At 39.7% G+C, this 7217-nt stretch overlaps 1 pseudogene; it reads right to left on the minus strand.

Moving 5' to 3' along the window:
• Positions 1-3916: 3916 nt before the first annotated feature.
• LOC125120946 (olfactory receptor 1J4-like) lies at positions 3917-6572 on the minus strand (annotated as a pseudogene).
• Positions 6573-7217: the final 645 nt, after the last annotated feature.

The raw sequence follows: 7217 nt of genomic DNA on the forward strand, positions 1-7217 counted from the left end.
CTCCCCTTCCATCGCCACGGCTTTAAAATGGCACAGTTCTGAGCATACAGGCAAAGTGAGGGACATGTGAATTTGCCCGGTGAGGTGACCAGGGAGCTGAAATATTACAGATGCTGTAGGATCGAGGACCTATATCAGAATTCACAGACATCTGATTTACTAGACAAGATCCCTAAATTGATCCCACGCTGTTCCCCACAGCGGAAATGTGGAAATCAGTAAACATCAGTGAGGAACACTGTTCAAACCATCTGGACAAAGTGCCACCAACTTAGCGTAAAGAGGAGGTCGATTGCTGCCTGTTTATGTCTAGAGCTGAGACAAAGGAAGACTAAGGCTGTGAAGATGTCTGACCAGGTCAAATGCATACACATATTTTGAAGGACCTGCCCATGGCCCTCTCTGCTCTACAGCCATTCAAGGAGAGGAGGAGAATCTGAGTGTGTTATACACAGAAACAGACACTCAGCATGAAGCATAGTGACATAAAAACAAAATCCCAGGTCCTGCTTTTTGGCGCTGTCCAACCTATACTCAACCTAGTGAGAAGCAAGGATTGCATGGATTTATACCAACTTACTTACAACTTCAAAATGAAATCTTTTGTCAATGACAATTTAAAAAATATGCAAACAATAACCATGCTACACTGTTGGTGGAGATGTAAAATGGTGTGGCCATTACAGAAAACAGTATGGAGATTCCCCAAGACATTCGAACTAGAACTACAACATCATCCAACAATCCCACTTCTGGGTGTTGGACTGGAATCAGAAAGGACTGGAATCAAGATCTCAGAGATGTATCTACTCTCCCATGTGCATTGCAGCTCTGTGCACAGTAGATAAGCTATGGAAACAAGCCTCATATCCATTGACAGATGAATGTATAAAGGTGGCATATACACACAATGGATTATAATTTTTGCTTAAAAATTGGAAATCCTGCCATTTCTGACAAGATGGATGAAATTGCGAATACTAAGCTAAGTGAATTAATCCAGTCCTACAAGAAGAAATATTGTATAATTTCACTTTGAGAAACTCATAGAAACAGAGAATAAATGGCAGTCACCAAGGACTAGGGGGAAGGAGAACTGCAGTGTTGTTATTTAATTGAAATAAAATTTTGGTTATGCAAGATGAATTAGTTCTAGAGATGTTCTATACATCATAATGCCTAGAGTCAAGAATACCATACTTTGCACCTAAAAGTTCCTTAAAAGAGTAGATCTCATGTTAAGATTTCTTACCACATCAAAAGGACATTTTGAGAGGAGACAGCTATGTTGATGACCTTGACTGTGGTGGTAGCTTCACAAGTGTGTGCACATGTCCAAACTCCTCAAATTACATATATTAAATATGTTCAGTTTTGCATATATCAATTAAACCTCAAAAGCTGTTTTTAAAAAAGCAAAGACCACATCCAGTCACCCACACAACTCACAAAGCATACACACTCACACACACAGAAACTTCTCTACACACACTAAGAATCACATCTGCTCCAACCAAAACACAAATAACATAAAAAGAAGGAAGATGCAACAGCAAACCCACCACACACACACACGAACTGCAGATTTCCAAACTTCATGGTCTAGTTATCAGCACTGTACAGTAGGGCTTTCCACAAGTATGAAAATACTCTATAGCATTGTTATCCAATAGAGACGACCCAGTCTCCTGTGGCTACTGGAGACTTGAAATATAATAGGGAAAGTGAAAAACCCACATGATAATTTAAAGTCATTTTAATTAATTTTAATGTTAAGGCCACTTGAGGCTGGTGGAACCATGTAGGTCAGTGTGTAATGTGCTTACAGTTTTTTTAGTTATTGTGAAAGGAGTTTATAGACAAAATTCAGTGTTTAATAATGACTAAATTACTTTATTTTCCCCTTTAGTCTGATTATGGTATTAAATCAAAATATAGTTAGGCTCATTATTTGTTTTATTTTATTTTGCCTTATTTCCAATCACCTTACTTTTATTTTTAGTAGGTAAAAGATAATGCAGTCAAAACTGTACAAATAAATATACTCATCTCCCCATTTTTCTATCCTATTCCCACCCCAACCCCTGTATGTAATCAGTTTCATTAGTCTCAAATTGATTCCTCAAGTATTTTATCTTGCTCAATGGGATGATACATGTATATATTATTTCCCCTTTTTTCCCCATAGGAAGTAGCATGCTATAGATGCTCTTTGTGCAATGCTTTTTTCCATTCAGTAATATATCATGGAAAACCTTACATATTAATTTATAGGTATCATTGCCATTGTTTTTTCATAGCTATGAAGTACTCAACTGCATTGGTGCTCTATGGTTTTCTTTTGAAGCCCTAGAATAAAATAGAAGTGATGAATGTACTAAATGCCAGCTACTTGTATACCCCAAATGGTTAAAATGGTAAGTAGGACATTATGCCATAATAAAAAACAAATTTAAGGAAAAACTAGAGGACAGAAAAAATAACAAAATAATAATGAATGATTAATGAGTTAATGGAGGGGATATGGAATAACAAAATATACATTTTATTGATCAAAAAGGATAAATGGAAGTGAGAATAAATATGAAATCAGATATCTCAAGTAGAAAACATAGAAACCTTGAAAACAGAAATTCAAATACATTGTGATTATATTGGATGTTAATAGATCAAATTCTCCAGAAATACAATTATGGTCAACATACATAAAAAGACCAAAACCCTGGAGTTCCCATTGTGTCTCAGCAGTTAACAAACCTGACAGGCATCCATGAGGATCTAGGTCCCTATCATAGAAGAGCATTACTTTGCAACATTATCCAATTTCCATAGTGTATTTATGCCCATTGTGGCTGATTTCAATCTACCAGGATGGTGTCATTGACTTTGGAGTTGAAAAGATATGTTCACAATCAGCTTGAAGCCAATGCAAGCCAATCTCAGCACATCTTACAAAGAAGAATCAGTCCACAAGGAACAGAACATGATGCTAAATTGGTATGTTCTCAATACCATAGTATAAAAAATATATAGGCAAAAACAGATGTATCTAAAAGGAGAAAAAGAAAAAACCACAATCATAATTATGTGACATATTTTGCATAGGATTTTTTTCATATATTGTCATGAGACAAGTTTCTACAATATTTTCTTAGCCTCTTTGCTGAAAACTCCATCTTGTCCTGCCTTACTTTACCCCATCTTCCTGCTTGAAAAACAGTCACAGTGATGGTGCATGACTTAAGCTTAAGAACAAAGGCCTAGAGGCATAATTTATTCATTGGGTCACCTGAATGAGGACTTAATGCATTGGTCTAGGCAAGTGGGACCTGTGCCAACTGGCATGCCCTTTGCACAACATGATACGTGCTCTTAAGAATAAAAGAGGAGCCCCATAGCCCCAAGGGGTTTATGAGGGATTGTTAGCTGGATATGCATTAGCAAAGAAGAACCAAGGTGCAAACCTAGGCACTGCCAGTTGCTGCAGATAGGCACACTGGCTGCAGAAGCACAATGGTGATTCTCTAGATGCTATGCATAGATAGCTGACACCAAGCTTCCTCAAATTCTAGTGATTGTTAAATGCCTAAAGTTCAGAATAAAAGCTTAATCAGCAACTGGCTATGTGACCTTTAAAATAACTTTAAAAAAAACCTATATCCTGCACCTACAACCCCCTTCTCGTGTGACATAATCCTAAAAAACACAATAAAAGCAGTGTGTCTTGTTTTATGTTAATTTTTTCCTTAAGTTTCACAAGACCCATTCTTCAGCCCCATCCTGCTGAGCTGGTCTTGGCAATATATTATAATATGATGAAGAAGCAGAAAAAAATAAAGATAAGGAACATTGGCAATGAAAGAAAAAGCTGGACCTTATTGACATATTAACAAATATGTGATTGTTGAATGCATATTCACTTGAAGTTACAGAGATGATAACAATATGATAGTTTAGGAGATGATCTCACTGTGCTCATGACTACAATGTGAGGATTTAGAGATTGGCACTTCAAGAAGATAGGCATATTGACAAATATCTCTAAGGACTCCTTTATGTCTCTGTTTCTGAGGCTGTAGATGAAGGGGTTCAGCATGGGAGTGACTACTGCATATACAACAGAAGTAGTAACATCTTTGTCACTGGAGTCCCAAGATGAGGAGAAAAAGGAAACATTAGCAAGTGTCCTGTAGTATAAAGACACTGCAAAGTGATGGAAGCCACAGGTGGAACAAACTTTAAAGAGTCTCTTGGTGGAAGAGACACTCAAAAGTGTGGGCCCTATGTGAATATAGGAGCCCAAGATACTAAACCAAGGCAGGATTAAAAGGCTTCCTCCCACAGGAAAGATGACCAGCTCATTGAGGGAGGTGTCTGAACAGCTCAACTTCAGGAGGGCAATGAGGTTTCAGGGGTGGGGGATGGTATTGTCCACAGAGAAGGACAATTGGACCAAGAGGAGGGTATGTAACAGGGCATAGATACAACAGAGGAACCAGGACCCAAGATACTAAGGAGACACACAGTTCCTGCCTCAGTATGGTGCTGTAGTGGAGAGGCTGACATATGGCCACATACCTGTCATAAGCCATCACTGTGAGAAGGAAATTGTCAAGAAAACAAAACGTAAAAAAAATATATCTGGGAAATGCACCCTGCATAGGGGATTGATTGTTGCTGAGTCTGCATGTTCACCAGCATCTCTGGAAGAGTGACAATTGAAGTGGAGACATCTGTGAGGACCAAGTGATGAGGAAGGAGTACATGGGGTTGTGGAGGCAAGGGTCCAGCCTGACAAGCAGGATGATGAGCAGGTTGTCAGGTATGAGCCCAGGAAGAGGGCAAAGATTATGTCCTGCTGCTCTGGCCAGATGAGGAAGCCCCAGGAGGAGGAACTGAGACACACTGCTCTGGTTCTCCCTCCTCATGCTTTTCTTGCCTCAGATGGGAATTGGCAAAGTGGGAAATGTCAATAAACATGCCATAAGATTATAGTTATGTCCTCTGTCCTATGAAAAGTCTTAATTTTTGCTACTTTCCCTTTATTTCTCTTAATTGTTGGTGAATGAATCAGTCTTTCCAATTCTGGCTCCAACAACACATCAAACCCTCACATTAATGAAGTCTTTTCCCACAGAAACCAATGGACATTCATTCTTTATTCAATAAAAAATTAAGGAACAACTGCTTTTTCCCATATTGAGTACATGGGAGTCAACAGACTTCTCCGTTGTTGACTGAGAAGTCTCTGAGTTCAAGTTTGCATCTTTTCATCATGCCAGGCTCAAACCTCTGTAATTTGCTCAGTTGAAAATGGGGAAAGGGCACCAGGTAAGAGGCATCAATCATTCCTTTCCTCTTAAAAAGGATATGAAAGTCCTTACATTTGAAGAGATTTACTGAAACTATGTCATGGTCTTTCAAAATAGTTCATTGCACCCTACAGGTTTTGAGTTACTTAAAATCCCCTATTTTGAAAATGTCCAATCCAGGTTTGCAAACAAATGGTAATACTTCCAGGTACTGTTCCAAGGGTTTTCCACATACTTTCAAATTAAATCTTCACAGTGGTTCAATTAAATATTCTTTTTTTTTGTATTTTTAGGGCTGCACCAGTGGAATATGGAGCTTCCCAGGCTAGGGATTGAGTCAGAGCTGTAGCTGCCAGCCTACACCACAGCCACAGCAATGTGGGATCCAAGCCAAATGTGCGATCCACACCAGAGCTCACAGCAATGCTGGATCCTTAAAATATTGAGCGTGGCCAGGGATTGAACCTGTGTCTTCATGGAAACTACTCAGATTCATTAACCAATGAGCCACAAATATAACTCCTTAACCACTGAGCCATGATGGGAACCTCCCAAATAAATATTTTTTCACACTTTTTAACCATAACAAAACAGAAGTATACATTATATAAATGTGCAAAGATACACACAAGTAACTGCAACAGGTGGAATCACAGCACAGAAAACCATCAAATGTACTTTATTCACCTGATACTGCATTGCAAAGATAAGCATTTGGGACTTTACTAAAAGTAAACAATAGAATCTTAACTGAATGTTGTAGCTTTGGAAGGCAAGAAGCCAAGACATGGAAGCAAACTTAATGTCTTTCAACAGATAAATGATAAAGAAGATGTGGTACACATATTGAATAGAATAGTACTCAACCCTATAAGAATGAACTAATGGGTCACAGCATAGGCATAGGAGAGTAGCCAGAATCCAGACATCAGACAAATACACAGCTCTTCCCTCATGATTGCATAGTGTAGAGGGTGACAAATACCCACATACCTGTCATAGGCCATCAATGCAAGAATAAGGTTATCAATACCAACAAAAAAATAAGAAAAAATATGTCTGTGTTACACACCCTGCATAGGGAATGGATTGATCAAGAGTCTGCATGTTCATCAACATCTTAGAGACAGTGACTGATGAAAAGGAGACATGCATGAGGGCCAAGTGGCTGAGGAAGAAGTACATGGGGGTGTGGAGGCGAGGGTCCCGCCTGATGAGTGGGATGATGAGCACGTTCCCCAGCACTGTGGTCAGGTACATGCCCAGGAACAGGGCAAAGAACACACCCTGCTGCTCTGGCTGGATGGGGAGCCCCAGGAGGAGGAATTCAGACAGTGCTGCTCTGGTTCTCTCTCCTCTTGCTCCTCTCTTGGTCTGCTGGGGAAGGAGGTGAGTGGGAAATATCAAGTTCCAATTGTGGCCACCATCCTAGTTCCCTCACCTTCTCATGGAGGAAAAGAATGAATGCCCACTTTTATTTTATCACCTAGTGTTGCCAAAGCAAGTAACAAACTCTCAACATTTGCCATGATTCCTTTCAAGGAAAACCAGCAATTTTTTTTCTTTTATCAACAATATTTCTGATTTGGGACAAGATGGTGGAGGAGTAGGGGGACACGCTCGCACTCTCCCACAAACACAACAAAAAAAAGCACATCTACAGAATAAATGACTCGCACAGAACAGCAACAAATCACTGGCAGAAGAACCTAAACTCCAATAACGGCAAGAAGTTCGTGACATTACGGGGCAGAACGGGAGAAAAGAGGAGAGTGAGAGAAGGTGAATCCAAGCGGGACGGGCGCTCCCTAAAGGGAACTGCGGAGGAGAAAGGGATCCTGCACCCTGGAAAGTCACCTACACGGGGGAAAGATCAAATGAACCGGAGGAATCTCCAGATGCAGA

Source organism: Phacochoerus africanus, chromosome 2 (genome assembly GCF_016906955.1).
Source record: "Phacochoerus africanus isolate WHEZ1 chromosome 2, ROS_Pafr_v1, whole genome shotgun sequence".
In the NCBI taxonomy this organism is placed as follows: Eukaryota; Metazoa; Chordata; class Mammalia; order Artiodactyla; family Suidae; genus Phacochoerus; species Phacochoerus africanus.